The sequence below is a fragment of the Aptenodytes patagonicus genome, unplaced genomic scaffold, assembly GCF_965638725.1.
Source record: "Aptenodytes patagonicus unplaced genomic scaffold, bAptPat1.pri.cur scaffold_86, whole genome shotgun sequence".
Classification (NCBI taxonomy): domain Eukaryota; kingdom Metazoa; phylum Chordata; class Aves; order Sphenisciformes; family Spheniscidae; genus Aptenodytes; species Aptenodytes patagonicus.
In genome coordinates this window covers 227,394-251,166 of record NW_027472034.1, presented here as the reverse complement: position 1 = coordinate 251,166, position 23,773 = coordinate 227,394, and the positions used below count along the sequence as shown (strand labels likewise).

General features: G+C 45.2%; 1 protein-coding gene and 1 long non-coding RNA gene across 5 annotated transcripts in view; one reads left to right on the top strand and one right to left on the bottom strand.

Annotated features, from left to right (window-relative positions):
* The window catches only part of PPP6R2 (protein phosphatase 6 regulatory subunit 2), a 111,942-nt gene extending 94,301 nt beyond the window's left edge, over positions 1-17,641 (bottom strand). For 2 of the 4 annotated variants that reach the window (XM_076363758.1, XM_076363759.1), the window contains exons 1-2: positions 17,598-17,615; positions 11,482-11,559 (exon numbers count right to left, since the gene is read on the bottom strand). The gene's annotated coding sequence lies outside the window, so the exon portion shown is untranslated. Of the gene's footprint in view, positions 1-11,481; positions 11,560-17,597 lie in introns of all 4 variants that reach the window. The other 2 variants (XM_076363757.1, XM_076363760.1) reach the window with 1 other exon arrangement.
* A 944-nt stretch (positions 17,642-18,585) lies between these two features.
* LOC143173478 (uncharacterized) lies at positions 18,586-23,232 on the top strand. The gene is made up of 4 exons (XR_012997556.1): positions 18,586-18,969; positions 19,474-19,723; positions 20,619-20,804; positions 23,118-23,232. It is a non-coding gene; the product is annotated as an uncharacterized LOC143173478 (long non-coding RNA).
* Positions 23,233-23,773: the final 541 nt, after the last annotated feature.

Sequence of the window (23,773 nt, the reverse complement as noted above, 5' to 3'; positions counted from 1 at the left end):
CCTCCCATGACAGGGCTGACACAGAGAGGCCAACCACCACTATTGCTATTTGTGGATGCAAAAGCATCCACCACCAACCCAGACAAACGGCACGCCAATTAGAAGATGCTTCTGGGTGAAGGGTCCATCCCGCTTATTCCCATTTTCAACATTCTCGTTTTGTTCACTTTCCCTCTGACGGTCAGGTCAGGGCACGTTCAGATAGAAAACTCAATTCCCCCTTTTCCGGGAAGAGTATTTCCCACTTCAGGTAGCTTAAAAGAAAATCAGCAAGCATGTGGACTATCACAGAACCTGTCCATTAAACATCATCCAAAACTGAAATTGATACAAAGTTAATTGGCAAACGACAGTACGGCTAAAGCTAACTCTGCAAGAGCCAGGAAATATAAAGCAAAAATACCATCAACCACACTCTGCCGTACTGACTGTGATCTCCGGAACTGGCACATACCCACCGGGGACGCACCACAAGAATGATTCAGACCGTTTTGAAAAAGCGGATATAAGTAAAGAGCAACTGCGTTGTTTTATGGGCTGTGGTGTGTCCCACAGAACTGGATGCTTTTAGCCTGACGCTTGTGTAACCCTGGGCTTGTGACAGCCGCACTGACCAGTTCACAGACCATCCGCAGCGGGTGCCAGGGCTCACACTGCGATAGGAGACAACACACGTGCATCCAGAAGCATTGCAGCCTCCTATGCCAAAATATAACAATGCAAATAAAGTCAATGGGCTGTTCCTGTTGAGGACTACAGCCCGACAGCAGTCTCGGGGCACACAACAATCCTCAAGTGCTTGCTGCCCTGTATGGTACGGTTTGAGAGACTCCTTAAGACAAAGTAAAGACATGGCAGCTTCATGCAAATTAAGGACAGTCGTGCACAGCACCGTTTACAGTTTAGCAGCTTTTACCTTAATGAGGATATGAGCCAGCAGTTTCCTGTAACAGCAACAGTCACAGAATGGAGGAGACAGAAGGGTATCTCTGGAGATCATCCAGTCCAACCCGCTGCTTTTCAAAGCGGGGCCAGCTGGAGCTGGCTGCCCAGGACCGCATCCAGGCAGGTTCTGAACGTCTCCAAGGATGGAGACTCCATCACCTCTTTGGGCAGCCTCTGCCTGTGTTCAACCACTCTCACAGTAAAAACGTGTTTTCTTTCGTTCAGTTTACCATATTTCAGTTTGTGACCACTGCCTCTTGTCCTGTCACTGGGTACAACTGAGGAGAGCCTGGCTCCATCTTCTTTACTGCCCCGTGAGGGATTTACACACATGGATGAGACCCCCCCGAGCCACCTCTTCTCCAGGATGAAGAACCCCAGCTCTCCTCCCATGGCAAATGCTCCAGTCACTTAATCAACGTTGTGGCTCTTTGCTGGACTCTCTCCACTACGTCCATGCCTCTCTTGTCCTGTGGAGCCCAGCATTGGACTCAGAACTCCAGATGTGGCCCCACCAGTGCTGGGCAGATGGGAAGGATCACCTCCCTTGGCCTGCTGGCAACACCGCACGTTGCAGCCCAGAAGGCTGCTGGTCACTTTTGCAGCAAGGGAACATTGCTGGCTGCTGGCCAGCCTTCTGTCCACCAGGACCCCAAGGTCATTCACTACAGAGCTGCTTTCCAGCTGCTCAGCCCCAGCTTGTCCTGGTGCATGGGGTTATCCCTCCCCAGGGGCAGGGCTTGGCATTTCCCTTGGCTGAACTTCATGAGACTGCTGCTAGCCCATTTCTCCTGTCTGTTGAGGTCCCCCTGTATGGCAGCACAAGTCTAGTAAGCACTCCTCCCAGTTTTGTGCCACACAGTGCATCCCAGATGTGCTTCATTTCATCCTTTCAGAAGATATGCTTTATTTGTCAAGGGACAGGTAAGCGCACATCATTCAAAAAGGGAAGAATCAAGCTTTTGAAGATGCAAGTACTTCGCAACTGCGGTTCTCCATTGGAGGTGACCAGAACAGTATTACACATTCAAGAGCAGAAACAAGGAAAGAGTTGTTAGTGAATCTGTTCAAAACAAGTGAAAAATATACTCCAGACACACTAACAATCTCTTTGAAATAATTCTTTTTCCAGTTCCTCCCAGCCAGCAGCTGTTGTGTTTGACGGGACTGTAGCCTGGTCAGACTGATGGAAATCTTGATGATGTTTTCACCTACACTGCATAGAGCATGAATTAGATGAGGCATTAAATACATTCAGAAGATGCTAACAAGTTATCTCCTGCTGCTAAGGCCCTGTGCACTAACAGCACTTAACTATTTCTTTTCTTCTGCTGTTGCACACACCACTTAGGCTTCTTGAGGATTTAACTGCCGTGACCTGTCAAAAGACAACTGCTTGCAGTACAGACTACCTGTGTTACGGTATTCTGTATTACACTACTTCCAACCTTTTGGTACTGAAGCATCAATGCTGTGCTGTTGCTTTGCACACCCACGCCCCAGGCTGCCATCCCTTCAAACCCCACTGCAATCGCCTGTCCCCAGTTACTGGCTGTTACTTGTTGCCTCTGACTGCCTCTGCAGTTCACCATGACCAATACCTCCAGTCCCATCACCATCCTGCCCTCATCTTCCAGCTCCATGACCCCATCACTGTCAACTGAACTTCTCCCACCACTTAGTACAGCCAGAAGCCTATTACAGGTGGAGATGGCACAGTACAGTACAAGCCCCGTTCTGGCAGAGCTTGGATCCGGCACCATGCCTTGCTCTTGAAGTATACCCACAATACAGGTAATAGATGACTTACAGCAGTCTACTCTTCCTTGGGTTCAAAATGCTTGGAATCTACATTTCAGTCTGTCAGGGGAAGAGAATCATGAGCTACTCAATTATTTCTAGAGCTCACTCTCAATCTCTTTAGGATCCTACTTCAGACTCTTTAGGAATGCACTCCCAGTGCTTGTTTCTGAGACGAAACAATGCTGATAAATTTCCTCACTCATAACATAGCCAAGATTAAATCAAAGGTCTGTATTGATTCCTCTTACATTCACACAAGGCATGAAGAACAGTGAAAAACCCCAACAGAGAAAAGGAAAAGCTTGCTATGTAAACAAATACTATAGCTCAAGAGATATTTTTTTTTTTTTTCAGATTATTATGAAATTATACCTGAGAGGTCTGCGGCTCTCCAGACAAACTAAAGCAGTACTGGGGATCTCCTGCCGTATCTAATAAGCACTGGAGCTGCTGAAGCCCACCACTATATGGAGAACTGCCTTTCAGGCAGTCACGTATCTCCTTCCTACCAGCTATACTTCTCCTGGGAAATAGCTGTCCATGGAGCCACAAGAAAAATAGGAAGTTAAAGGCAGGAAATACAGAATGCCTCTTCACCAACCTTCTACTTCTTTCTAGCCCACCTAATCTGTAATTTGGAAGGACTTAGACTTCATTTATATGCACTGCTCCAAATTCAAATTGGTATCATGTCCGCCCTTGGTAGTCATGCTATCTTTGACTGTAATCAAAAATTCAACCTTATTACAGAGGAGCCTCTCTTACCTGGAGGAATATTTTTCTCTTTAGAAACCTATTTGCAGACACCCTTTGAAAGCCAAGTCTTGGCAGGCTTTACGTCAGTCCCTCCCCAAGCATAAGGGTGTCACATCAACCCAACAACAAAAATAGACATTACGGAGCATTATCTGACATGCTCCACATGTTTTCACAAATAATGCTAACATGGGTAGGCATTATTTTAAGTACGGTCTGTTACAAGCAATAAAACCCAAAGCATAAGAGTAAAATAGCAAGATACAAATCTATCTTCTACTGGTATACAGAACCTTAATCTCCCAAGATCAAACATTTAGGCAAATTGTTCCAACTTTGGTGCCACACTGAAACTGTAGCTTAATACTACAATGAAAGACTAAGCACAAAGCCATGAGAAAAACAGAAACCAAGGTTTTGGTTCTAGCCTGTGAAATAAGTAACAGTTCACACAGCAAACCAAAGTAGGCCTTAAGTGTAAGAACGCAATTTTACAAGCAATAGCTGCAGTAAGTTAAAGAACTAAGATGAAATGAGCAGCTGTCCTCAATACAGCAGCCTGAGTCCAAACCAGGCTTCTCTGTTCCCAAATTAAGATCATGCAATAAGCCCATCTCGCTCGAAACAGACAGCTATAGGTTTAGTGAAAATAAAGCCAAGGAACACTATCTATGAAGGGTTCTCTACGAAACTCTGCAAGAGGCATCACTGCAGTTTCAGGACACCTTTAGAAGTTGCAGGACATGAATAAAAACTATTTTAACATCAGAATTTTACATAAATATATTCTCATTCATCACTATTCTCTTTGTTCCCTTCCCTCATTCATTTGCCTGATTCTTTTTTATAAACTCTGAATAAACGGCAAAGCAGGATAGACTAGAGTCCTCAAAGGCAATGATGGTTCCAGCAACTGTCCACACACACCCCAGTTAGCAGGCGCATCCCACTGGACATCAAACTCATGATCTCAGCAATTTCTGCCAAGCTCTGACTGCACATGTACACATCAAAGTCTCAAGAACATAAAACAGAAATGAATTATAGCCTTTATTACCTCCTATGATTGAGCATACGAAATTATAAATTGTCTCTATTGTACTCAGCCAGCTTTGTAGCTAGCTATTATCATAGTATTGGGATAACCTAAATACTTAAAACCTGTGACAACTAATATCTTATACCATGTTTCAGTCTCAGTAAAAAAATGGACTTAGTTTGTCATTATTTTATTACTTCATCTTCCTTCCACCCCCTCAGTGTCTCATCACCTTCAGAGGTGAACGGTCAAACAGTCAGAAGCTTCTGTTTTGTACAGGTGAAGGATGCATGGGGGGAGGGGGAGGCAAGGGAAAAAAAAAAAAAATAAAGAGGATTTTGCCTGTAGGCCACTTTTAGAGCAGGAGGCCAGCAACGTTTTGCCTGAATGGCAGAACGGTTTGTCAAGGTCTTGCGGAGTGGAAACAGCTTCCTCTAGCGAGTGCACCCCTGAACTCCAGTGCAGGCATCTGCTTCTGCCTTCCAGGCTTCGGCTACTTCAAAAAGGAAAGGACGGGTTATCATCCTGCCAGACACAGGCAAATACCTCCTGAACAATGAGAAGAAGAGTCAAATCTCCCAACTGAAATTTTTCACACTACGTCAACCTGGTATCCCAACCCCAAGGTACCAATTAGGCAGCGGTCACAATAACACTTTATTAATAGCATTTTCAGCAAAGACTCAATATCTGAATTTTAATAATTCAGTACTACCGAATCCAGCACTGTATACTCCACCAGTGTTACACTTCCCAACGTGGAGAGACCTGTGCCTTATGCAGCAGTGCTGAAATCCACCCTGCAGCCCAGCAGCACCAGCTGGCTCTTACCTCATGCTCCTCCTTTTGCCTTGCTACCAGCTCTGCAGCTCCCTTTCCCCTAACCTTTTCTTCGCAGTGTTCTGGCACAGCATTCTCCTGCCACGTTGTTCAGGGTCTGCCTTGTGACTCTCTCCCCCCTCCAGCATCAATAACAGCAGAGGAAAATCTCCGTCACAAATCCTGATCTGCTCAGAAACTGCGTACAACCTCAGAGGGCACCTGTACTACAAGAGGCACTTGCGTCGCTCCACGGCCACAGCGAACACGCGAGGAAGAAGTTGGAAACACTGAACAGAGCATTCTGCCGATCTTCAAATGTTACCATACAACTAAAGATGTGTTTCAGCTTCCTGAGAGATTGCTTAGCCCGAGCTGTTGATTTGGAAACACTTAGATACGCCTGTAATTCTCAGAGAGAATTTATTCTTAACCAAAATAGTGTTTCACCAGTTAGCCAAGAGCCTCCTTTTGTTTTCCTCTTCTGAGCTAGCGATACGAATTTCTTCATTTTTTCTTAACATCTAACTGACAAATGAAAGAGACATCTACGTTTACATTCCTCGGACACAAACAGTAAATCACAAGTACGGCAGGAGTCTGGTATACCAGCACAGTAAGGGGTTGTGTGGGGCTTTTTTCTTTTAATAAAAAACTGCTGCAGGCAAAAAATGATGAAGGCCTCTGTTGTACAAATATGCACACAAAATTAAGAGCTACTTCTAATTATTCCATGCTTCTGAAGTTCCCTAATAAAGAGATGATATCAAGAAGTACTTTGTTTTGATGATCAACTTTATCCTCATCTAGTATCTAGTTAAACAGCCTTCTAATTAATGCCCTACCCCATGCTAAGGACAAAATTTGCACAGCTTCTTTATTTAAATGTTACATTTTTAATTAAATTCAACACACCCATACACTGAAGAAACTGCAGTGCTTCAAAAAAATGCAGGAAAAAGCTAGCCAGGAAAAATATACCAAACGCACTGTGAACATAATTGCACAAAAAAGTTTGGTTTTTTTTTTCCTAAGTCAGTCAAAAGCATATGGAGCTAAACACACACCAAAGAACTGAACTCCACAGCCTACCAGCTTCACGTAATCTATAAGGGCACAGTTATCTCAACGTTTTTAACCTGTACTTCACTCTATCACTAATAATCTAAGAAGATTAATAGTCAAACATTTTCAGCTTCTACTCTCCCTGTTTACGTAGCTCTAGAGTCTGTCTCCCCCATGGAAGCAGGCATCGGCAACATCTACCAGGAACCCCAGGGGGATTTCTGTGCTTCACTTTAATGATTAACCTTTAAGTGTAAGATTTGCAACTTGATTTGAATATTAAAAAGCTAACACACAACCATTGTTAAAACGAGCAAACAAAAGCACGGGGGGTTTTTTAAGCGTCAATTTACATCTCTTGCAGGACTCCTCAGACACTCCACTCCTCATTCACTTGCGCTGCTCACATTAATAAACAAGACTTTGACACCGCTTAGACTGCTTACTACACGTTGTTAAGCAACAAATTAATTTTTTTCCTGGATCTCCACAGTTAAACCATTCAGAAATAATTACTATTAATCAGACTATTATCTCAAAAGTGAGATGCTGGTATTTACTGGGGCACACAAGCAGCATTTTTCAGAAAACCCAGTTTGTCAAAGTCACTTACCGCATTGATCTCTGGACCCTGGATATATTATTTTTTGCTGCACACACAGGATAAGGCAATATTATGAAAGAAACATCACACCGCTCAGACTATTAGATAGCAAAGCAGCAGCATTTGCAAACTTAAGATTTCCTGTTGTGCTTTACAAGATCAAGAGCCATACGTATTTTATCAGTACCACTATGTCCTCAAATGAGCAAGAAAAACAACTGCTTGCATTCCTTTAATGGTCCTTTATACAAGTTCAAAGCTTCAAAACTGCATTTGTACCTCTATCCACATTTTTTGCATGCTGCAGTTTTTACCAGAATATTCTGACGTTGCGCTGTTCTACCAACCAAACTACAGGGAAATGAGGCACAATATTGCTCTGCCAAAACCGTAACAAACCAGTGCCTTAAAACAGGATATTAAACAACATACGCATTTTAATTTCCTTAATCTTTCAGGACATCATATAGACACAGTCCACAGGAAGTTTACATAGTTCTACAGTTAAAATAGTCATTAAGACACTTCAGAAGAAAAATCTTATATATGACAATGGACCACCAGCCTGTCTTCCCTGCATGGCACCACTTAAACTGTATTTATGGGCTAAGCTTCATTCATCATAAAACATCTTGAAAGGAAAACAATCATGTGGAAATCTCAGGCACACCCTTCGGAGTTCAATGGGCTTTACCTGGACAAATAAACATTAAAGCTCAGGTTGCTCTTGAAATCACAAACCAGAATTACGCGCTAATGATGTTACACCAGAGTTTGCCATGTATTTAAACCTGCACTGTTGAAAAAAAAATTATTTTCCTTTTCCATGCAGTATTAGCAGACAAAAATTTCATCTGGATCACTCCCCCAAACCTGGTTCACAACGCAGCTGCACAAATGTTTGTGCCAGCAAGGAGGGAGGGTAGAGAAGTGACGAAGAATGGGTATGAGCAGCAAGAAGGGGACAGCTTTTCAGCAGTAGTGCCAGCTTAAATGCATGTCAAACTATGGCTTTAGGCACAAATTCTAAGAAGTCATTCACTTTGTAACTAAATAGCCTTAATCATAACCAAAAACATTAATAAAAAGCACAGAATCTGTAACAGAAAAGGTGAAGATTTCAAATGACTGAAAAGGATTACATTTATTTTTCCAAGTTTAATGAAGAATTCTAGGGATTGTATAAACTTTGGGAAAATAAATTAACATCAGCCTTGCACAAAAGATCATCAGTAAGTACTCTCGGTCTCTATAAATACCTCAGAGAATGCAAATTACGATAGTGGCAGGAACAGAGTATCATCTTAGCGATCACCTCTATCATAAAACCTTGTATTCAAGCTTGCTTACTGTTGCAACTAAATATTCAGTTACTAGGAGTCATCGTAAGACACTAATTTGCATATAACACTCAGTGTATTTGAATAACAATTCCCAAGTTGGAAATTCCATTTCAAGCAACGCAGGCTATAAGCAACAGAAACGTTTGCCCCATTGCTGCAGACAAGCATTCCCTCCAGTGCCGAGAGCACTCGCCACCGTAACTTTCATAGGAGCACCCAGCACCTCAACAGGCCTCACAAGCAACTCGACTTGAGTGAAATCTCTTCCAGGTAATTTAAAACCTGACTTCTCAAACTATGAAGAATACAGAAGACTATCAATCCTTTCTAAAGATGAGAGGGTTCCTTTTGCTTTCTGCAAATTCTGGAGGTAAGGTGTGGGGTTTTTTCTCAGCTGGAAAATACTATAGTGACATTTTAAGTAATGTTCTTGTTGCTTCTGTATCTGAATAGCACGATAAAGCACCATATTAAGAGATGCCCCTCCCAATTTAGCAAGCTGCTACATTTACATGTGCAGTACAACGCTGTACACAGACGCAAGCTCAAGTTTCGAAAACAGAGAAGGCACATCAGCCCCGCGCTGAGCTGGAGGTGGTGTATCGGGACTCCTTCCAGCTCTACAGCCCATCCACAGATCTCTCCGCATTGCATTCAGCCACATGGTAGACATAACCTCAGGAGCCCAAGCGAAATGTCCCTCCACTGCTGCACATAACAGTCCAAGTAAGAACAAATAAGTGGTAAGGGAAAGGGAAGCATCCTAGGTTTCAAATAAGAAATAGCGTTATAGAGAAACAGCTTGTGGCATTCAGTCCCTGAAAGCAGGCAGCATCAGCTGTCTCAGAATTAGGTACAGAAAAACCGACATGGGACTACAGGAGCATAACGTGCTGAAGAAGGGAAAACGTAGAAGGAGAGTCTTCTCTCAATTCCACTGGTATACTTCCCGGCATATTAAGGTGGTGTTCAGCATTATGCATAAACAAATGTTTTCCCCTCTTATTTAACAGGTAAAACACCCACACTAACTCTTGGCCTAATCAACAGCCCTGACATCAAGCTTGACAAGTTATATACACGCCAAAAACTGTCAACAAGAAATACATTTAGAATTCCACATGTACCATCGGACTTCCCCTTGCTTTTTTTAAATATAGCAGATTACCCAGTATGGTTTTTATCTTCTCTGCCCTGCTATTTTCTTTAATCACATACCTCAAAATTGTCTCCAACGCTAACACACATAATATTTTGCCATTTTCAGGCATAGCATCCATTCCAATAATTATACTTTCAATGTTATTTTGGCTTATTACTTCACACACCGAGATGAATTTTCACAGACCTTCCATCAACACTGCCTGGTCTTCCCCCATCTCTTCCCCATTAGGCAGCCAGAGTTTAAACCAGCCAATATATATAAATTGTAGTGATTTCCTTCCAGCAAGAATTGCCTTTCGTGTATTAAACACGTAGGTCAGCGGAAGACTCTTTCTTTTTATCAAGGGCCTTTGAGATCCTCCTGTTCCTCCAAACACGACGTCTGCTGTTTCATTGCTAGTGATTTGGTAAAGTTTCTGCTTTTCCCAAAATCATGTATTTATGACCGGGGCACAGTCCACCAGCTCTAACAACAAACTGTGATTATGCAACAGTATTTTCCTCACATGGCAAATTTCTGCTGTGACTACTAGGTGATTCAGCTTCACTTCACGGTTCCTTGTACAAACTCAAGCATATATCCAAACCCCAAGTATACGCTAAGTATTTTTACTTGCTGTTCTCTTCTAAGACTAAAAATAATTAAATAGTTTTGTTCTTGGGAAGTGCACCACTTCATTCCAACATTTTTTTCCAGGTATTTTAAAAAACAGCACTTATAAGCTCACTTCAAGTGAAATTTTTTACTCAGTTGAAGTCAAAGCGGTGAGGTTTTTTTTTCTGCAAGATACAACATTCTTCAGCAGTGCTTCTATTTAAAATGGAGGGGAAAAAGAGGACCAGGGAGGTCACGGGCACACTGGGTCAAAGCTGCCACACTGAAAGCACTACAGATATTAACACTAATTACTTGTAACAGTTATTTTATAGGGACTACAGTTAGCTAAGAACAAAGATGACAAAAGTAACAGGAAAAACAGAAGTAATGAAATTAGCTGCCTATTTTGTAAGAGGAAACAGTGGGTACAGTGTAACATCAATGAAATCGAATATGCATTTATTCCTGGCACTGCATCCCTAAAACATTACGCGCCTTTCTGCAAAATTTGGCATCCTCAAGCCCCTTCATATTTTTGTAAACTACTCTGCTACTTCATCCTTGAATCTTCACAAAACTCAGACACATGTACCAGTCTCTAGGACTGGCCATAATTAAATAGTCTTTAGAGAAATTACAAGGGAAAAACTCAATATTTACATTTACTAAAACAGTGATAAACTTCTTTTCAGCTTAGGGTCCTCTTCATGCTAAGCACTGAAGAAACATGGAGAAATCCTGTCTTCTGCACCGTGGAGCTTACTGCTTATTTATGATGCCAGCTAGGCAGACGATCACAACGTATAGCTACTCTTCCGGCTAGCATCTGTACATCTCAAACAGAATCTGGAAAACCAACTGTGCTGGTCATGTATATGACAAAAACTTAAGTTTGTTTTGTTGTACTGGTCTTAAATAGATAACTGTATGATTCTGAATCATTTATAGACACTGCTTTCAACCTCAACCCTATCAGTCGGCTATGAAAGAGGAAGAAGATTCATTAAGCAGCGCTAAGGGCATAGCACGTTGCAAAACACATCCAATGTCTCATTCACCTTACAATCCATCAAGGGCGAGAAGGCAACCTCGCTGCGATGAGGAGGTCCCCACCAGAATCTCTGCCTAGCAAGTTGAGTCTTCTGCAATAGGATCTGTCTCACCTAACGTGTAGATATTTATACTATGGATGACTAATCTGAATTAGTCACCCAGACTCCCTTTGCAGTAGGAGAGAAATGAGCACTTCTACAGCAAAACTCATCTCTATTTCAGACTTCTCCACCAAAAGAAAATAAGCATCTGTTTCTCTCCATTGACTAAAAAAGGAATCCTAAATGATTACCTCAGATGTAGGCATTTACATCATAGATATGTGAACTTCGGTGAGAGGTCTCCAGCCCCTTGAAAGTGAAGACAGAGTCTGAAACACAACGTTAAGGGGAAAAAAAGGGCTTAGAAAGTCATGGAAGAAAATTAAAAAGATAAAATTTAGGATATACCATGGACAATGTCATGTTAAAAAGTAATATAGTAAAGGACTGGGAGAATGCAGAAGTAGTAAAAAACAACTGACCACTAAGAAAAACAATCTTCCATATTAAAAAAAAAAAAAGGATAACATGCAATAAAACTAGGTTGAAATCCATCATTTAGTATTTTCCGATTTGTTAAACAGAGTGCTGATTGAGCATCTGTTGACCATTAATCGGGTGCTCAGGAGCTGAGGTCCTGGGACTCTGAGGATGACCTGGATATTCTATTCAAGAGGCTTAGTTTGATTTAATCTAACATGGAACCATGGCTTTTTTGTTAACGCTGCTGCAGCCCCACTATTCCCAACCCCTTCACTTTTAAACTGTCCGGCAAACGTTCCAGCAGCGGCGCTCATCTGCTCCTACCATGCCCGTTAAATAAAATAAACCAGCAGAAAATGAAGAGGGGAAGGGGTGGTAGTCTTCTGACAGACTGGCTCCCTGTAAGTATGGGACCAGCACTGACGTAGAGGGACAAACCAGGAAGATGTTGCACTGCAAACTTACATTAGTCAAATTGAACCACACCCTATTTAAATCCAGGCGGCGAGAGACCTGCTCTTTTTACTCTTCTCCTTCCCGGGTCACACGTTCCTGCATCCACCCTTGTATCAGCGCTGCTTATGCAACTACACATCCAGCTGGTTGAGGGAGCTGATCCAGCTGAAAACTACTCCCTCCAAGCAGGGTTAGCGTTCAGCCCGCTCAGCTCTCCGAGGCGGCGTACCACACAATGCAAACGCCAACACATGGCAACCTGGACTCAGGCCCATTGATGTCGCTGTGGAACTGCGCCCTTAGTCCTCTGGCTCAGGGAGATGGGATACAGTTTTCAGCCTGTTAGCTTACAGTCTCAATTATCCCTCTAAAAAAAGAAGAAATCCCTCTTAACAGAAAAGAATTATATTAAATGGCATACCAGAGGATCTTCCGAAGGAAGAAAATTAAAAGTAAACAGCTAAAGAAACACAACCTTTCTCATCCCACCCTGCTGCATATGAAAGTAAGAAGCTGAAACAATCCGTAGGTTTTGCTAGATTATAAGGAATGAAAAGAAAGGAAGAAATTGCTACGCAGAAGAGAATCTAAGTTGCTTATCACAAAATGTCAAGGCATACCCATCATGCATTTTCTCAGCTAACATAATTCAGTCTACCATAGAAAAATCAAAGACAAAACTGAAACTGAAATATCTTGTATTCTATTTCCTTCTTCCTTCCTCGAGGTTGCAGCAAGAAAGACCATCTCCACTACTGTGATCTTCGCATTTTTTTGTCTTTCTCCCAGTAAGCAGTGCCAGTCTCTGCTTTGCTGCTATTGCTCCTAATTCTGCCAAACAAAATCAGAATCAAAGTGACTTAATAGTTATCAGTGTCACTGCAGGCCACAATGCTCTGAATAGCAACAAACTGCAGAACTGAAATAAAACTTAAAAAAAAAAAGACAACTAGCATAGGCATACTGGAAAGAACAGCAGAAACATTTGCAAACTGAACACAAACCTTGAATTCAAGCAATCAGTATGTTTGGCAAGTTTTCTTTGCAAACCACGTAGATTGCCTACCATGCCACCTACCAAAACAAAAGCTGGTGAAAGTTTCTTATTTTGCCTAGGTAAGGAAATAGTTCCAAGCTCTGTCTGTTTGGCTCAAATAACTTCTTGAACTTTGCCATTTAACCATAATGTTATTTTCTCATGCCTTCCGGTTTCCCCTTCTGTCCAGATAAGATTGTGTCCTTAAGCACACGACATTGACACAACAGTAAGAAATTCGGTATTTGCAATGCAGTGACATCCAGAGGCACCACTTCAGGGACAGGCTGCCCCTGTACCAGGCACCACGCATGCCTAAGGCATGGCCACTGCCCCAGAGAGCTTACAATTCATGCACAGAATGAGAAACAGGTAGACACAAAGGAAGAGAAATTGAGAGGGAAAATTAGTAGCAGTCAGCAGTCACAGCTCAACAGCTGCAGAGCTTCCATGCTCAGGCTAACGATTTTAACTTCCTTCTTTTGACATTACATTCTCCTAAGCTAGCTCATCCTAATTTTGCTGACAACCCCCTTTCCAAAGCTCAGTCCCACATGGTGTTTAGTTTGAAGTGACCCCTGCCAAAGACGACAATTTTAGTTAGGCTTTAGGCATTTCTATGCAGCCATTTATTATTGTAACTACTTGCACTGTCTCAGCTTTATCTAGGACTAAATGGCATTAATAAGCAAAAAGAGAGAACGTCACTGGTAATTCAGCCAGCGATGTCAAACTTCCCATTTGCAGACCTGATCCAAACACCATGTACGAGATGTGTGTGGCATTCAAACTCCACAGAAATACAAGCTTTTTTAGTCTGAGATTTTTAACCTTGGCTATGAAAGCTTCATCTCCCGAGATAACTAATACTTATTTGCCCAGGTTTCCCCCCATACCAGAGTTAACAGGCAGGTAAAAATAGCCAAGGCATGTAATAACAATGTCAATATTGGTTATTGCACTGCTGACTGATTTAGCAGATCAGAACAAGGAGCAGAGAAGTCCATCACAGGGGGAGGGGAGGATGGCGGGAGGAATATAGACACGGAGGGGAAAAGAGAAAAGCACAATTAAAGAAACAAGTGCCCTAGAAACACAGCAGCGGACAGAAAACACAACATACTTTTGCTTCTAATAATATTGAATCAAAGACAACACTTAAGTTCCTTTGTTGCTACTATTGGTCACACAGAGGCCACATTCTTTCCCTGATCCTTATATAAATCCACCGACATCTGTAGATTTTCCGTCAAAAGGAGCTAACAAACAGTCAAACCGATTCCCCAGCCCATAAAACATAATTAAGAACAGAACTGTGTTTCCCTATAAATAGGGCTAAGAGTAAAAGACTGCTGCTCTGAACTGTGGCTCCATATTTGACTGCTGAGATGGAGAGCTGACTTCATTCATTAATACAGTCTATTAACTCTGCTCTCCTCAATTAGTTTTTCAATAATTTTACATCTAGCAAAACAACAAGACCTCCCACAAATATTTGTCCCTATAGTTCTCAAAAGTTCTGCCAACCACTCAGCTCCTGCTTTGCTCTCAACTCACTGACCTCATCCGTTTTTCCTGTGTCATTTACACCCAAGTTTCCCAGTTATTCTTGCCATTCTACTATTGTTTCAGAAACATCTACTATAACAAGATACTCTTCTATTTCTTGGCATTCCAGTTCGCCCATTTTTATGGGCGAGCTTATTACATGGTTCTAGCTATTGCCCTTCAGGCACTAACACCTCAGACTCCAAGCCACTGTGTTAAGAAAACATACTACTTGATTATGTATGTGAAGTCATTTTCCCTAACATATAATCTACAGCTTTTACACTTACACTTCTACACACCTTGTTATCAGAAACACAGAATAAGAAAGCTCATCCTGTTCCCCCAGCCCCGAGCTCTCTTCAAACATAACACCCTTCTTTGCTGAAATTCTTCTGTACCACTAATGCCCTACTGCACCTCAGGAAGAAAACAGTTTTGGTTTCCCTTTGACACCTTAGCCGATAGCCGGTAAAACTCAGGGGAGAACACGAATGAAGTGTTCCTTCCACAGAGCATGGAAAAAACCCACGATCAGTGATGCCTGGGATATCTCCCTACCAAAGAGGAGGGGAAGCGTAACTAAGTGATTCCTCCTTCTAGCTCGGGATCACACTATCTGGGGAGAGCGAGAATTTAATTCACTCCAGCTGACTCCCAGTCCAAACAGCAAACTGTGAGTCAGGGGAGGGGGGGGGGAGCCCCACTCAGAAGCACTGCCGGCCCGTTTCAGCTCCATCAGCACCCCCTTGCAGAAGGGGGGCTGCAAGGGCGTTAGCCTTCCCCCACAGGGAAGCACTGCAAAACAGGCTACGCCGCTCGTGACAGTGGCCTGGAGTTTTCTAAAAAGAATTTAAGCCCACAGACTGAGGATGCTTGCTTACTCGGAAAAAAACCCAAAACATAAGCTCTTAAAGAGAGTTTTCTCTTTGTTATTCATTTCTGACAGTCTCCAATTTCTGAACTATGAACTTTGAAATTCAACCTATCCCTCCTACAACACAACCAAGACTTCATCGAATATCAGGTTCAGAAGAAGGATGCTTCAGCATTCCCTGCCATCCCCAGAACAAATGCTCAACACATCAGTCACTCTCACAGTCTGAGGTTTGCAGGAACCTCCCAAAACATCAATGCTGTTTTCTGCACCACCTGTCTGATACCGTTCTGCTACAGACCGAGCTCTTCCCAGAAAGCTGCTGCAGCGCCACAAATTTTCCACGATTTCTAGACAGGACGTTGTCCTAGGTCTCTGGATTTGCAACATAATACAAAGTACAAAAGTCACCAGAAATGTCTGCATGTCAAACACACAAAAAACAAAGCAAGCCTTCAATTTCAAACCATTTTGTTCTTATCCAACCCGCAGTCATCTTCTCCTGGGCAAATGTTTATTGTTATCACTCAAACCAGTACAGATCATTATGTGTTCCTATTGCATGTTCCAAAATTTAACTTTGCTTACCATGATATCACCATTGGTTGCTATGGAAATTGCTATACTACCATCCACCAGATTTTTTTTACCACTGAAGTATTTTGGCAGACTGTTTGCTTTTAAGTGTCAGAGTAATAAGAGAAATCATAAATGTTTATTCTCCCATCATTCTTAAAACGGTGCTTTGTAACAAAAATCTGCTAGTAGGTGATTACATGCTTGGCTTCAAACATGTGTAGCTCTGGACAGGACCGGAATCACAACTTTCTCCTTTGTTTTTTGAGAGAGAAAATAAACTACATTATGAAAACAAGCTTCAGTTTTTAAAATACTAATTTTTAAGTGGGAGGTCAAGATATGAAAAATACCTCGGGTCCCTCCAAGTTCTCTCAGTTTCCCTTTTTCACTTCCTACGTTGTTTTTTGTTTTGTTTTTTAAACTAGTGCAAAACAAGGCCTTCAAATGAGGAAGGGAGCCCTCATTAGACTCGTCAAGAAGTCGTCTTTCTGTAAGATTATGTGTTGCAGTGATTCCATTTGTGGCTACGACTCCTACCCCGGTTTCTGTACGTTAATAATACCAGCACAGTGACACTCATTTTCACATACCGCACGCGTGAAGCTGGTGGGGTCCCTCGCTCAGGCTCCAAGCCCTGCACACCCGAAGCCAGCGGGTCCCCAGGAGGCTGACCCCCGCCTCTGACCTTGCCAACACCACCTCTCCCGACAGCTTCAGCAATTAACCACTGGCTAGGCATGAGTCACGAAAACCTGGAAACCCGCGTTCCCATTGCCCATCTTCACCAGGTCAAACACACACCCCCCCCCCCCCAAAAAAAAAAGAAAAAGCAAACTCTGATCTGTCTTACACGTGCAGAAAGCCCGATTTAACCCAGATATCGCATGAAACGACACGGTGGGACTCCAGCACGGCCGAGAGCGAGGACTCAAAAATGGACCTCTGCAATCAGAGCTGCTAAAGGGGCGGCGCGGCCAGCACCGGCGGGGCTACGGGCTATTTAAAAAACCCGAAAAACAGTGAAAAACAAACCAGGGGCAGCTGGACGCGGCCCTGCAGCCCAGGCAGCGCTACGGGACCGGGGACCAATTCCTCCCGGCGGTCTGGGGGGTGGGAAGGGGGTGTCGTTGCGGCCGAGGAGGCCGAAGCGGAGGCGGCGGCGGGGGAAGGAGGCGGCGGGCTGGCGGGGCGGCAGGCCGCGCACCGCCTCCGCGGCCCGCCGGGCCCAGCGCCCCGGCCCCGGCGCAGGAAGGCGGAAGCGGCCCGCGGCGGGGCGCAGCCCGCGGCCCGGCCAGCCCCGGCCCCGGCGCGGCGGCAGGTGGCGGCGGGAGGGCGGGCGGCGGTGACAGCTCGGCGGCGCGGGCGGCGGGCCCCGCCGCGGGTCTCACCTGCTGGGGGTCCGGGCCTGCCCTCCGCCCCGCGGCGAGGCCGCTGGCGCGCTGCCTGGCTGCGAGGGCCGGCGGCCCGGCGGGCATGGGCCGCGTCCGAGGCGGGGCGCCGCGGCCGGGGCTGCGCTGACAGCGGGCGGCGAGGCGGCGAGCTGCGGGCGCTCCGGCTGCCTCCAAAATGGCGGCGGCCCCGCTGCTGCCCAGTGCCGCGCGGGGGGGCGGGAGGGCGGGGCCGCGCGGGGGCGGGGCCGCGCGCGGGGGCGGGGCCGCAGGGGGGGCGGTGGGGCCGCGAGGGGGCGGAGCCGCGAGGGGGCGGGCGGGGCCGCGCGCCGGGGGCGGCACCTGGGCCTGGGGCGCGGGGCGTGGCCAGGCGGGGTGGGCGGGGCAGCGCCCCCGGCCGGGGGCGGTACCGCGGCGGGGAGGGGCCGGGGCCGGGGTCGGGGCCGGGGTCCGGGTCCGGGCCCGGGCCCGGTGGGTCGGCCCCAGCCTCGGGGACGGGGCTGAGGGCGAGGGGACAGGTCACGGCCCGGGAGAGCGCTCTGCGGCCGGGGGACAGGCCCCGGAGCCCCGGGGTGGGCGAGCTGCGGCCCCCGGGGTGGCTCTTAGCGATGGGCGGGCAGGCCCCCGGGTGGTGGCTCATGGCCTCGGGGGCTACAGGCCCAGGCCGGGAGGAGGGCAGGACCCCGGGGCCGGGGGGAGGTGGGGACAGCGGGAGCCCTTCTGCGGCCACCACCTTCAAGTAACGGGAGGCAGAAATGGCGGGAGGGGGAAGGCCCCTTGTTCCCCACCCAGCACGGGTGGGGGCCGCTGGGAATAACGCCCCGGGAGGAACGGGGAGGCACCGGAGATGGGCGCTGTCCTGGGGCTGGGGGGGGGGATTAACGTTGGGGTGACGTGCTCCACTGTGTCCTGGGAGGTGGGGATCAGTGTGGAGGAGAAGGGAGGGAGTGCGATGGGGAAAATGAGGAGGAGGAGGGAAAAGGGATGACCCAGAAGATAGAAGGAAACAGTACTGGGGAGAAAGATACCTCTTAGTCATGCTTGCTCGCTGGGTTAAGTAGATTTCATTGTTGCCTTGCCCAGATTTGTCTTCTTACGTGAATAAACTGCTTTCCAAGTGCCAACATCATACAGGAACCCAACAGGAACGGATCCAATTCTTCTCTTAATTCCAAAGTGAATTCCTGCCATTAGATTTACCACTACGTCTCGTCTTCTTCGCAAGTCTCACCGAGGCCTTGACCCTGCAAATATTAATACATGGTTAGAATCTAACGCATACGTGTCTGCTTCAGAACCTACGGACAGATCTGCCGTGGAAGCGCCTGCTGGAACAGCCGTGGTGGCAACCGTGCCCAGTGGATGGAGAATGGTAACAAGGGAAAATGTGGATTTTGCCAGCAAGGCATGTGAAAAAATAAAACAGCTTTATACTGCCCTGTTTACACTATAGGGTTTGGGGGGTTTTGCCACAGAAATGCCACCAAAAATTTCACCCATAACTAAACGGGCGACATTCCTAGTTTATGCTTGTTTTTTCACCGTAAGGGCTTGAAGACAAGGGCTCCAAGACTTTTAATGGTATGCGGTATGGTAATTAACACTTTGTTGGCCATTAACAAGGAAAAAAAAAAGTTTCATTTCTCTGTTCTGTCTATTGGAGGGTAATGAGATTGTAAAGCATTTTTTGCGGCATATTGTGGCTTCCGGGGACACGACGACGGCTACCCAAGCGAATTCCCAAGTCTTCCAGCCATCTCCAGAGTGTGTTCATTTCCCCATGTGGAGCAGGAGGGCCGGGGCTGTAGACCCTGCCTTCTCCAGCTGATTTCTAGAGTACCGGTCTCGGAACAGCTTCCTTCTTTTCCTCCTCCAGCTCTACGAAACGCGCTAAAATACAGCTGAACTCTCTGGGCTTGGCAGCGAGGACGGGCTCGGGCTGCCAGCTCACCTCTCCCCGGCCAGGACGCAGGCAGGAACAAGAGCAGGGAGAGCCACTTAAGTAGGGAAAATAACCCACGGGCCTGAGACCCTGGTGGTTTTACAAGGGCAGCTCTATTCGACTGCGAACAAACTGCCGGTCTCTCCCGTGGCTGCTCGTGCTGACATGCAGATGCTGAATACAGGTATGACCTCTTGCCTGTTCAAACAGATAAAAAAATCGGTGTTTGCCTACGTGTGCACATATGAAAATTCAGTAATTTGAGGTTTCACATCCTTTGCTGTTGTTAAAATCCACACCGGGACGTAAGTCATGAGAAATATTATCATGTTATTGTCCTCTCACCAATGTTTCAGCTTTCCTAAACAGGAAGAAGCCGATCATTTAGTGTCCTTCCTCCAACGGTTTTAGCATTTCCAGGGCAATCGTTGATTGAAATTCATGCTGTCCGTATTCGGTCCAATGTGTACTTGAAAACATGCATCTTGAATGATCTTACGATTATTTAGTTTCCAATACAGCAAAAATACATGCGGAAAAGGACTGCCTCTTTCACAATTCTATAGTAAAATGCCTAAGGATTTTTACCATTTTGTACTAAACTAGCACGGTGATCTCACCAGGTTACAAAAACGTGAATTTACTTTTAAATCCTAATGCCTGTGAATAAGAAACAGCTTTGCTGTTTACATGGTGCTTTCTATCAGCCTGGTTTCCCCACGGGTCATTTCAGAAGTCACAGGGAATGAACAGAAAGAAGGAGCAAGGTACAACAGTGCCAGCTCCGCTTAAATTAACAGTAACTCAAGCGCTGGGATGGAGCCGCTATTCTGGCCAGTGACCTCAGTTCTCCCTGCCTTGGAGAGAGATTAACCAGCAGAGTCTGCCTGCCATTGCGCTGTGTCAAAAAGTCTTGTGGAATAGCAGCCCAGCCGCAAGCTCTCTCAGATAGCAAAGCTGTCACCGTGCCAATTTGTATGTCATTTAGCATATTGTTGACGCTAACAATAATGGATACGGACAATTTAGAAACAATCCAAATTGTGTGAGCACGCAATGTGTAAAACTCATTCTCGCAGGTGGCCAAACGGGCACTCGAAGGGCACAAGAAGAATTCACCCCCCTGCTCCCGAGGAGGACAGCCTGGCACTGTGATTTCATTAACCTGCGCTGCTGCAGACCTGTACCTAAAGCCACGGCTTCAGAGCAACACCACGTCCAGTCCCGCGGCGGTTAGCCCTGCTTTCGTCGGGCTTGCGCCCCAGGTATTAGCATGTGTAATTGCATCTTCGTCCTGTATGCAAACTTTCAGTCTTTGGACTACAAGGCTGGTGAACGCTGCCTCGCTTTTTTTCTATGCATTGAGCATGTATTTCACAACCAAAACTATGTCGTTAACATACACCTCTGAACTTGAAAAGCTGCCACTCTTTAACTCAAATAACTTGATTTACACATCAAGCACTTAGGACGTATTAAATCATGTTTTGTTGTGTGACTTGCTGTACTACTAGCTAGCGAGGCTTCGTTCGTTTCTTTGAAGCGCTGAACCCTGTTCTGAGGAAGTTTCGATGCTGAATTTGAAGTTCAGTGAAAAAGCATAAAGCCCAGATTTTCTGTCAGAAATCCAAAAATCACTGCAGCGAAGACTTGGGCAGAGTACAGATACTTGTGTCTTCAGACCCTCAGTGCAACGAGCATTTCGGGCTTCAGATCCCGCGCGCAGCTCCCCAGTTCTGGAACCGCAGGAATGAGCCTGGGCCTTACGAAGATCCCCACCTAGAGCGGGATTGGGCACACACTTTGCTAGGAGGCTGCACGACCAGAAATAGGACGTCGACGATCAAGAATGCTGGGCTCTATTCTTGGCTTAGACATGAAGTGTGATCTAGTGCCTAGAACAGACGTTATACCAGGATCGCCAAGCTACAGTTTTGACATTAATTCTGAGAAACACTGAAGGGAGGAGGGGAAGAGTCTTAGTTCGTTCTACTGGAGTCATACGCTCTTTTCCTAAATATAATTTGTGTGTTAGGTTTCCCGAACACCAAGAATTATATTTGGCTGCCTTTTGGGGCAAGTTATAAGGCCTTGTTCAAATAACAAAGCTCTGAAGCGTGCAGAATATAAACAGCAATCAGAAGAGCGAGGCTGCGAGCTAACATTTCTTGGCTTACAGCATATTGCACGTTCCTCTAGACTGCAGGGTATTTATGTTTCTCCTCTTGTCTGGGGAATATTATCCTGACTGGCAATGCAAGAGAAAAGGCAGAGAAACTGAAGCTGAATGCAAAATATCCTGCAAAATCTGGTAGGCCGGTTGCTCTTGAGAGCTCTGATGCAAAAGATAATTATAGATGAAAGTGTAGCAACCGCTGTGGTTAAGGTTGCGAAATGTTCTATTTACTCGGGTTGCTTAGGAGCCGTGCAAAACCGACATGCTGGCCCTGCGCAGCACAGTATCTCCAGCAAGGCCGGAGCTTTGGAGAGGATCAGATCTGCAGTGTTCTCGAGTTCTGCAGTACCTTTATTGCCCAAATATGGTCCAGGAGCATATAGGCGCTTAAAAGGCTAGAAATTGTGGGCCTGTGATTAGCTGTTTTCGTAGAGACCGAAAGCTCAGAAGGCCCAGCCCTCCACGCTGAGCCGATTAAATTCTTCTCCTGGAGAAAATACCACTTTGCAGCTTTCTCTGCAGAAGTCCGGAGGAGCACAGGACCAGCACCCTCCCCGCCCCTCGCAAACGGGCTGCAGAGCCGGATACCCATCAGGGCTTACAGTCCTCCCTGTTTTTGTTTCAAGACAAGCTGAGGAAATTAATTATAAAAGCTCTTGTGTTTAGACAACGTTAAACCAAAAATATTCTGGGGCACGTCCTCAGCTTGCGTAAATTGTCAGGAGATATCAAAGTAAAGATCAAATGCCAGGCCTTCCCTCAGATACCCTGTCTGTGTCATGACACAGCTGCCACACACGGTCAGAAATTGTTTTCCAAACAGTAGCATAATACAACGCAGTAATACCATGGTTAGGCTAACGACGCGGTAGGACCATCACCTATGGCACTAACCAGCATCAGCCCCTTGTCTTTTTTTTTCCTTTGCACTTTGGTTACCTGCACGTGCTGTTTCTTCATGCTTAAGCCGTATAATCTCCTTGTCTGGATTGTACTGCACCTTGCTAAATGCAGCTGTGGCCCATTATTAGGGTGCAGAGGTGCTACACTAACACAAATAACGAATTGTAATATTAACTGTTAAGTTATATTGATTATTATTTATTATAGGCTCTCGGCATACTGTATCTAAAGAATTTTTGTTATGATATGCTACATTACTTGTTTGATATTAATGTTATGTCCAGTCATAAAGCTGTCACAATACAGACACATAAAGAGAACAAGCTCTTTAGTCTTCCTATTGTTGAGGACTTTCTTCAGCAGCCAATTTCACCACCATGATCATATGAAATGTTGGTGAGGTCTCCACAGAGGTCCAGCATAAGAGACACATCTACTTGGGTCCTACTTACGGTCTCAGAAAATCCTAATACATTTTTCTTTCTTACTAAATATGTAGGACAAGTTAACAAAGAAAACAAGTGGAAAAAACCCCACCAAGCTTATAGCTGCTTCTTGCCAGAAAAGGGGCATGATGAAAATAGAAGAAAAATAACCTGAATAAAAAATACCTGACATTTTTTGCCTGACATCCTTTGTCCCATAATACAAATCACCTTTAACCTTATTGCCAAGGGGTCTCACATAGCTGCAGCCACACATACATTACCGGCTTGCCAAGCAGAAGAAAATTAACTGTGGATAAAAAGGGTAGTGGAAGTTCTTACAACATCTGAGAAGTATCAAAACAATAGCTGAAAGACTTAAATTAATATTGAAACACACACCTTTACTCTGAATGGGAGTCTGTCATAGGCATAAAGTCAGCACAGATGCAAGATCTCTAGCTCTCTCTTCTCAGAGGCAATTTCCAAGAGTCATATTGCAGGATAGGCGAGTATTGGAATCCTAAAATGAGTTTTAAATTTATCAGTATGTTGGACATACAGCCGAAGGAAAGGACACAAATTCATCTGTAGCGGTGAAAGGATCACTCTCTCTGTATCTAATAGTTGAAGTTAGTAAGGCAGATTCTCCTCTAAAATAATGTAAATCTGAAACAATTCTATTGGTTTTGACAGAATTACCCCCAGTTTGTACCTTAGGGACATGATG